Source organism: Gymnoscopelus braueri (assembly GCF_963280865.1).
Source record: "Gymnoscopelus braueri genome assembly, chromosome: 24".
Lineage (NCBI taxonomy): Eukaryota > Metazoa > Chordata > Actinopteri > Myctophiformes > Myctophidae > Gymnoscopelus > Gymnoscopelus braueri.
The window spans coordinates 37194658-37204657 of NC_137626.1; the positions used below are offsets into that span (position 1 = coordinate 37194658).

At 46.0% G+C, this 10000-nt stretch overlaps 1 pseudogene across 1 annotated transcript in view; it reads right to left on the reverse strand.

Annotated features, from left to right (window-relative positions):
- The window catches only part of LOC308080614 (neuropilin-2-like), a 112024-nt pseudogene that overhangs the window by 84926 nt on the left and 17098 nt on the right, over positions 1-10000 (reverse strand). Inside the window, exon 2 of the transcript XR_013935054.1 lies at positions 9574-9757. The product of XR_013935054.1 is annotated as a neuropilin-2-like (transcript). The remainder of the gene's footprint in view (positions 1-9573; positions 9758-10000) is intronic.

Sequence of the window (10000 nt, forward strand, 5' to 3'; positions counted from 1 at the left end):
AAAAACAAAAAAAAAACAGGAGGGGACAAGCCCACTCCTCATAGCCCTCTTGTTTATTGCAATGGAAAAGAAAGAAAGAAAGAAAGAAAGAAAGCACGCTTAGAGGGATATAATGTATTGGAGCAGATGTTGCGTGTGTTTTAATCAATAAAGATTTATTTTATACTTTGTCGTGCAATGGTGCCATGCATCGAAAATAGACAAATCTACAAGCTCTGCTATTTTGGAAACATTTTAAACCATGAGCCATAGGGGTTATATAGTGTGCCAGGCAATTCTGTACTCGTTTTGATTAAAACATTTCGAGTGGAAACCTCATACAGATTATGTCCAAAACTGTTACTTTTCAGGATTCAAATAAAAAAATAGCAAAAGCAGGCTCTACAAGCCTTGTAGATTTGCTGCTTTTGATGCTTTTGTGTGACGCTGTACATGTATGTATGATCAAGTAGGGCGTTAATTTATGGAAAAAACACGAGAAGTTCATATATGGAGAGGTTTCTGCCCGACAGCAATGATATTCCAATACATTTCTCTGCAGTGGGGGGGGCGAGGGCAATGATCTCATTCTTGGAACCGTGCGGACATGCAGTGGTCTGCCAAGCCCAGTGAAGCGCTCCACACAGGTCACCATGTCACATGCTGTGTGTAATTACAGATATTAGTAATTAAGCACAGTGGGACAAAGTCGAAGGCAAGGCAAGGTAGTTCTACGACATGTACAGTACAGTTCAACAACAAGGCAATTCAATGTGCTTTACGCAGAACATCGAGCAAAGGAAACACAATTATACAATAAAACAATAACAGATACAGTTAAAGTGCAGAAGAGAAAGAAAACAGAAAGTAACTCAATCAAAGGCAGCGGCAAAACAGAAAGGTCCAGGTCAAGTCAAGTCTGAAGCTTTTTGTTTTCGAGTCATAATGCCAATTAATAATATGTAATTGGCTATGAGCTTGTAGATCTGCTAATGAACCGTAGTGCACGTGGTTCTCAAAGTGGGGTGCGGGGACCCCCAGGGGTCCTTGAGGGGGTTCCAGAGGGCCCCCAGTAAAATTAGTTAACATACCGTAGCATCAAAATACGTTCAACCACTTTAAGCCTATATACATTGGCTATTTTCATAAAAGCTTGAAAATTCTTTGTTGCATGGGTGTCCTTGGCATAAAATCGTTTCAGAGGAGGCCAAAATACGTATTATTTTGGGGGGTCCTTGACATGAAAACGCCACTGCCTTAGTGAACCAACAACAGGGTAAAACGGTAAAAAATATATAAATATTGACCGACAAAAATTACCTATGTTTTTCAACCGTGACTGAAAAAAGAAGCCTCTGGAAGCCATAACTGCTGCTTTGACCCAACCAGATCACATGGGTCTGAACCGTGAAGCCCACCAAATTGTGATGCTAGGAGAAAGGCCGCGGGGTCACCACACATGCACATGCACACACGCACAAAGCTAATTTCCCCTGGTCTTCAACATGTGTGTGTGTGTGTGTGTGTGTGTGTGTGTGTGTGTGTGTGTGTGTGTGTGTGTGTGTGTGGTGTGTGTGTGTGTGTGTGTGTGTGTGTGAGAAAGAGAAAGAGAGAGAGAGAGAGAGAGAGAGAGGATGATATCACTTCTCAGGGCCCCCCGGGCCCCAGGGGTAGTCAGGGAGGTGGAGGGATCAATGCCATGTACTCCACCCGTAATGGGGAATCGATGGGTGATCGGGAGAGAGAGAGCGAGAGAGAGAGAGAGAGAGAGAGAGAGAGAGAGAGATAGAGGGCGAATGTCTGGGTCACAGATGAGAGGTCGTACAGATGAGTTGGTTCGAAGGGTCGAAGGTCACGGCTGAAGAGAGTTGTTCAGCTTCACGGCCCATCGATAGCTGGCTGGGGTCCAGCTATAGCAGTTATACCACCATGCATGGACACCAGAGCAGTGTTTCTCAAAATGTCACGGACCCCCCCCCCCCATAACTCTGGGGGGGGGGGGGGTCCGTTTGCACACTCTCAGAGTTACAGACCTGTAGACTTGACTTGGACCCGAGTCACAAATTTGATGACTTTAGACTTACTTGATCAAATAAATAAAAATAATACTTGGACTTGACTTGGACTTCAAGACCAATGACTCGTGACTTGACTTGACTTGAGACTTCCATTATTTTAAAGTCACTTAATACCTTCTTCCAACAGTGTACCCCAGGAAACGTTATACGTGTGAGGGGCGGCCATAGCTGAGTGGTTAGTGAGCCCGCCTAGGGAACCAGCTGGCCCTGGTTGCCCCAGGTTCGATTCCAGGCTATCCCAGCATATGTGCCGATGATATGAAATTTGTCCCTGAGCAAGACTCTTAACCCCAATTGCTCACAGGTTCTCATTGGAAACAAGACCGCAAGGACTTTCATGAGCGACCTGTTAAAAGGAATTATCCTTTTTATACTTAAGTTATGAGCTTATGAGCTTGTAGATCTGCTATTTTTGAAAAATCCCTGGCACAAAATATTTTTGAGATGGGGGGGGGTTGGTCCGCAGCCAAATACATATAATTTCGGGGGTCCTTGACATCCAACCCTCGATGCTGAGTGAAGCATGGAAGCATTGGGTCCCATTTTTATAGTCTTTGGTACGACCCGGCCAAGGGAATCGAACCCCGACCTCCCAATCGCGGACGGACACTCTAACCACAAAGGCTTCATTTCAGCGGCTGATAAATACCCAGATTGAATATTGTACCATGAGTGTTTCTGGTAATCTGTGAGAAACTGTGAGTGCTTCTGTCTTTCCTATCTGTGACCACTTAAGCCCTGTTCAAAAGACCTCCTTCTCTGCCCATCGCGACGGCCTTGCGATCGTGAGCTTGTACATCTGCTATTTGTGAAAATGTGTGAACATTTATGAAAGCGTGAAGAAAAGCAATTTAACAATTCCACCCCGGGGTAGAGAGAAGGAGAACACGAGAGAGAGAGAGAGAGAGAGAGAGAGAGAGAGAGAGAGAGAGAGAGAGAGAGAGAGAGAGAGAGAGAGAGAGAGAGACAGACAGACAGACAGACAGACAGACAGACAGACAGACAGAGATGAAGCAGCATTGAAGAGGTAGAGAGAGCAAGGGAAATAGAGGGGGAGAGAGAGACAGAGGCACAGAGAGAGGGAGACAGGGAGTGGTGGTGTAAAGTAACTAAGTACATTTACTCAAGTGTTGTACTTATGTACAATTTTGAGGTACTGGAGTACTTACAATTTTCAGTACTTTTACTTCTACTCCACTGCATCGAGGCAAATATTATACTTTTACTCCACTACAATTATTTGAAAACTTTAGTTACTAGTCACTTTGTAGATTTTGATTATTATTACTAAACATACATTAACCACTTCAGCCCTATATACATTTCGTCCATTTGAAAATAGTTGATCTACAAGCTCACAATGCGTCGCATTGTGAGCATGTAGATCTGCTATTTTGAAAACTTGTGGAATGGGACATTCTGCATGACGAGTACTTTAAGTGTACTTTAAGTACATTTCAATACCAATACTTTTGTACTTTTATGGAGGTAACATTTTGAATTCTATTGATACTTTTACTTAAGTAAAAAAAAAAAGGAGTACTTTTTCACCACTGACAGAGAGGCAGAAGGGACAAAGGCAGCACTGGAGAGAGAGAGAGAGAGAGAGAGAGAGAGAGAGAGAGAGAGAGAGAGAGAGAGAGAGAGAGAGAGAGAGAGACACAGAGAGAGAGATAGAGACAGAGAGCGACAGAAAAGGTGTGCTATTATAGAGAGACGCCGAAACAGAAAAGGAGAGAAAGAGTGTGAGATGTAGATAGATTAGAGACAGCATCTCTTGTCCTCCTCACCTCCTCATTGGTATATCAGAGCGCCGAGCCGCATCCTGCAAGGGGCCCGGCGGTGGCAGATTACATTAGAAGATATGGGGCCCTGATATTTCATCTAGCCTTTATTACATTTAGCTTGCATCAATGGGCTGGCAGCCTGGAGGTAAAGAGCTATTTGGCGCGCGGCCGGACTGACTCTCCCCCTACCCCCCCCCTCTCCTCTCTCCACCGCTGAAATGAAACCCTGGAATTAAAGTGGCACTGCCAGACACCGACCGGGGGAGCCGCGGTGGCGGAACGGACACGACGCCAACGCCTCCGCCTCTTTCGGTTTGCCGCAGTTTCACGGCAAAGAAGTGTGAGGAAGGCAAGGGGGGAGTCGAACCCGGGCGAAACCTCGGGTGACGGCCGCAACGCAGCCGCAGCTGTGATGCGACGGTCCGCACAAGGTTTTTTGGCGGGTTCGACGACCCCCCCCCGCCTTCCACTTCCACACCGGAGGGGGAAAAATCACAGGTTTGGCTTTGGCAAGGCGAGAGAGAGAGAGAGAGAGAGAGAGAGAGAGAGAGGGGGGGGGGGGGCTTTTGATTATTATCCAAGAGTTCAGCCCACCCTTTTTGCTTGGGCTGACCAAGCGCTTTTTCCACGGGGTTTATAGGGGTCTAAAAGTGCCCTTGGGGGAAGATATGATGAGACGATCAACGCTAGCTCGCTCTGACAGGTAGCATGCTAAAGGCGTGCGCGTACGCATTTGAGTGTGTGCGCGCGTGTGTGTGTCTGCTGACGCCATTGTTGGCACTGCTAGCCTAAGCGTTTGTCAGCCCGCCGCCGCGAGCAGGCAGTGCTTTACCGTAGCTTGCGGCTTTAAGGCTTACGGACGCTTTTAATTTGTCCTAAATCATTTATCTCTGGCGTTTAAAAAAAAAAAAAGGAAAAAAAGGAAATGGAGACAGGTTTATTAGCGAGCGTTTGGCACGTAGCAGGATTGGTCTCGGGTCGCCGAGCGCGGGCCGGCCGTCGCGGGCCTGCACGCGGAGCGACAAATGACACACCCCCCCCCCCCCCGCTTGCGTCTGACCGCGAGGCCACCGAGCGGTGTATCTATTAGCTAGTACGCAGGGGAAACGCTCGGTGTTAATGTAACTCAGAGACCGTGAGGGTCCATTTGGTTACATTTGCACGCGCTCTGAGTTAAAGTAGATATAATTTTTTTTTACAGTGTAACACGCGTAGGTTTCAGTCAGGGTTTTTAAAAGCTAATTCTCCGCCGACACTGAGCGTAACCTCACAGGGTGGGGGGTTGATAAAGATGCATGAAAATAAAAAGAATCCCCCCTCTCTCTCTCTCTCTCTCTCTCTCTTTCTCATATGCGATCCAATCCTCTCCGCTCCCTCGCACACCCGTGCCTAATCGGTGCACCGGAGGGAAGCGGAAACCACGGGTTTTCGGGCGCTACGGGGCCCAAATCAATCCCTGTAAACGGCAGGACGGGGGGAGGGAGGGAGAGAGAGAGAGAGAGAGAGAGAGAGAGAGAGAGAGAGAGAGAGAGAGCGCAGCAGTATCGAGCCGCACTTTGGCAGGTTTGTTGTTTTTTCCGCTGAATTTGTGCTGGTGTTTTCGGTTTCGGTGGGAGTGAGAGGGGGGGGGCAAGGGAAAACACTACATCTTACACACATACACAAAAATACGTCGGAGGGGGCCAAAGCATTAGCGTGTGCGGCGAGAGAGAGACAGAGAGAGAGAAAGGGAGAGAGAGAGAGTCAGGATGCATAAATAAATGAGAGAGTTGGCGTAAAACCTCCTTTTTCTAATGGCCCCTATAAAAGTGTGCTTTTCTCGCTGAGGGGAGATAGATGGGTCCAGGGAGAGAGAGAACGAGAGAGAGAGAGAGAGAGAGAGAGAGAGAGAGAGAGAGAGAGGCTGGTTGATGCTTGCTTTCAAACAAATGCACACCGGCTTACATATGTGCAGCATTGCTCACAAATAGACACCCACACATGCCAGTGTTCACCGGCTCTCTCCTCTCCCCCTCGTTCTCTGAGACACACACACACACACACACACACACACACACACACACACACACACACACACACACACACACACACACACACACACACACACACACAAACACACACACAAACGGTGCATGCATGCGATAGGCCATGCCGACCCCCTCTCTTCCCTCCACTCACTGCCTCCAGGCGAACGTAAAAAAAAAAAAAAAGGGAAAAGAGAGAATCCTCTCTCCCAATAAAATGCTCTGAAGGGAGGAGCAGGGAGGAGTGGAGTCATTTCAACTTTCTCTTCCTCCTCCTGCCCCCCCCTTCCTCCTTCCTCCTCCTGCTTACTCTCCCTCTGCCGGGGGCTGGGGGGCTTATCAACAGCCGTTGCACTCCCACACAACTCCACCACACTACAAACTACTGTTTTACTACAGCAACAACAACAACAACACCACAGAGGAAGGGGACATTTTCTTAACACTTAAGCCCGATATACTTCTGCATACAACAAATAGTGAAACGCTACTCTCTAAACTCTAATTGCTATTTTTTTTAATTAAAACAATAAGGGGAACATGTTGCCACATGTTACCTACTTCTGAAAATGTCCCAAAGTAGAAACGCCAGGGTTAATACGGTTGACATACATGTTTAATTAAGTAGTTCAATTGTGGTACGATCTAACATAGGCCTAAATAAAAGAATACTAAACGTATCAGAGAGTCCACATGTCCTAAACGGAAATTATATAATTAAAGTGTCCAATCTGTACGGTAGAGTAGGTTAATATAATAGTTAGATCCTGTGTCTTAGTTGGACATGACCTTTGACACGATCCCGTCCCCGATTTGACGCAAATTTTGACCTGACAATTCTATTTCTCCCCTGAGCAAGCAGGCTGCTCTAACAGCTCAGTGTGGAAATGTTAGCACTTGCGCAAGTCTAGGGTTCAAATCCGGAGTAAAAATTTAAAAAAAGAGATAAAATCGGACTGCTTTAATTCAGTCCGATCAGAAGGAGGGATAAAACAGTAACACGAATCACCAGAGAGGGGATATCAAAAGCAGTGGCATGGATTTCTCCCATCCCCACCCAGCAAACCAACCCTGTAAGTACAGTATCATTACTGCGGGAGTGGAAAGGATTTGTTTAAAAGGTAATGACGCGGGCGTTCGCCTTTTGGGACAAAGTGCGATACGTATAGATCAAATAGAAGGAGATGGGCAGCGGCTGGGCGGATGTAAACGGCCGGTCGTTAGGGCGGAATGGCGCCCGCTGAGGTCGCCATCGATGTGCTTAAAAACAAAAACAGAAGAATACAAAAAAACGCTAACTTCTATTGAACCACGCAAAGTGCTTTGTGAGAAGACACCCGCTGAAAACTGTCTATTCACTGATGGGAGAGAGAGAGGGGGGGGGAGAGAGAGAGAGAGAGAGAGAGAGAGAGAGAGAGAGAGAGAGAGAGAGAGAGAGAGAGGGAAAGAGAGAAACAGAGAAAGACAGTGAGACAGAGAGGGAAAGAGAGAGACAGAGGGGGAGAGAGAGAGACAGAGAGGGAAAGAGAGGGGAGAGAGAGACAGAGAGAGACAGAGAGGGAAAGCAAGAGACAGACAGTGAGACAGAGAGAGAGAGAGACAGAAGGGAAAGCGAGAGACAAAGGGGGAGGGGGAGAGAGGGGAGGAAGAGAGTAAAATAGAGAAATAGAGAAGACAGAAAACAGAGAGAGACGAGGGAGGAAGAGATGGAGACAGACAGTGGGTAGAGAGAGAGGAGAGAGGGATAGAAAGAGACACAGAAAAACTGACAGAGAGAAGGAGGGCGAGAGAGAGAGAGAGAGAGAGAGAGATGTAATTGCAAAGGCTGCATCAGCAAGTCCTGGCCAGAATTCATTTAAAAAAAACGAGGAAACAAAATGAAGATCCATGAATGGAAACGTCATTTTCTTTGGAGAAGAAAGGCTCATCTATTGTTGTTGGACTCCTTGCTGTGTCAGGGTGAGCCCAGCAACACGCCCCGAGGACAGGCTGACTTCTTTCCTATGAGGTCACACAACAATAGACCCACATATGATTCATATTTATTCACCGTCTCTGAGAAAGGAAGCCCGACCAAACCACAGTGGTGGAAAAAGTATCAATATTGCCATGTAGAAGTACTCAGTTGCAAGTAAAAGTCCTGAATTAAAGATTTACTTGAGTAAAAGTACAAAAGTATTGGTATCAAAATGTACTTAAAGTGCCAAAAGTGAAAGTACTCAAATGTTTGAAAATAGCAGATCTACAAGCTCACAACGCGTTGCGATGCGACGCGTTGTGAGCTTGTAGATCGGCTATTTTCAAATAGCCTATGTATAAGATAGGGCTAAAGTGGTTTATGTATGTTTTATAATGTAATCATTTATATCTGCAAACTAACTAAAGTTTTCAAATACTAGTAGTGGAGTAAAAGTACAATATTTGCCTCTGAGATGTAGTGGAGTAGAAGTAAAAGTACTGAAAATTGGAAATACTCCATCCAGTAAAGTAAAAGTAACTCAAAATTGTACTTAAGTACAGTACTTGAGTAAATGTACTTAGTTACTTTACACCACTGTATTTATTCACCATCTCTGAGAAAGGAAGCCCGACCAAACCGACGCGTGGTCCGGGCCAACACACATGGAGCTCATTCTCTTTCTCCGTTTCCATCCTACTCTATCTATTTATTCTAGTCTCCCTCCTGTTTCTTCTGTACTTTCCCCATCTGTTCGGGTTCTATGCTCTGACAAGTTTCCTGAGCTTTCATTTATCTCGGAGAGTGTAAAGAATTGGACTCGTCAGGGAGAACTTAGCACTCAGGATTCCGCTGTGGTCCGCGAACAAGGTCGAGTGTGTGTTTTAAGTAGAAACCAAACGAGCACAACTCATTCCAATAAAAAGTTGTTTTCTGGGTGCACGGTTGTATTTTACCAATATACATTGCAGTGTCAAAAGTCCTATACTTTTAGGCACTACTGGTTGCCGACGGCTAGGGTAGTCCAAACCGTCCGTTGAGTTCAACATAAAATAATGTATTCTGTCACTTGGTCGTCACTCCAGCATACAAACAAATAAATACAATTAAACTTAAACACGTAAACGCACGGGATATAGACTCACAGTCCTCTCAAACACAGTCAAAAAACTGTTTGCCTCCCATCAGCAACACCTGCCCTTGATTACAAACCTGGTTAAATACCTTGGCAACCTTGGCCTTGACCAAGCCCTGAGGTGACATCATCAATTAAGAAACAACAGAAATGGCTCTTACATAACCAATACACTATTTTGCATATTGTACTGCATATATTGAAAAATCTTAATCCTTTGTCAAAAGGGGTACGGGTATATGTGTATTATTTATGACTAGGCCGAATAGTGAGCCAATATGTGTCTACATGGACCGATTTCAGTGCTTCACCCTGTTCGCCCGCTTTATAAATGACACAGCAGTCCTACGGTATCGTCATCGCGCTGAAGAAGGCTTAACGGTGAAACGCGTTTGTGTCTGCCCGTGCCTTACTGTATATGCAATAAAAGTACCAGAAGGACTTGTGAGTGATGGTATGCCTTCCTTTACACCACGTTAGTTTTAGCCTAAGTGCAGAGAAAAAGAGTGCACGAATGGAACCAAAACGGACCCTTACGGTTCAACACAAACCCTCAGCAAGCAACATGAACGAGGCTATATTTGGCGTGGGATATGTCGAGCCGTCCACTTACTTGCAGTCGAGCCTCTCGATCTCGAAGTGGGGGTTGAAGTTGAGGACGATGCGCTGCGACGGCTCGGGCGCCGTGACCACCCAGTGGCAGTTCTGATGGGGCGGGTACTCCAGCGGGTAACCGGGCGACGTGATGTAGCCGGCCTCACTGGCGTCTAGCACGCCACCGCACTCCGAGCCTGTTACTGGAAGGGAGAGAGAGAGAGAGAGAGAGAGAGAGAGAGAGAGAGAGAGAGAGAGAGAGAGAGAGAGAGAGAGAGAGAGAGAGAGAGGGGTAAATGATTGTTACTAATTGGAACAATAAGGCTAAATGCTATTAAGCTGTTAAATGTACTGTATTTATTGATTCAACATGTTTTTAATTGTCACATCTCGTGTCCAAGTACATAAGAGTGCAATTCTTTGCTTTAGTTCTTCAACTCAGCTTT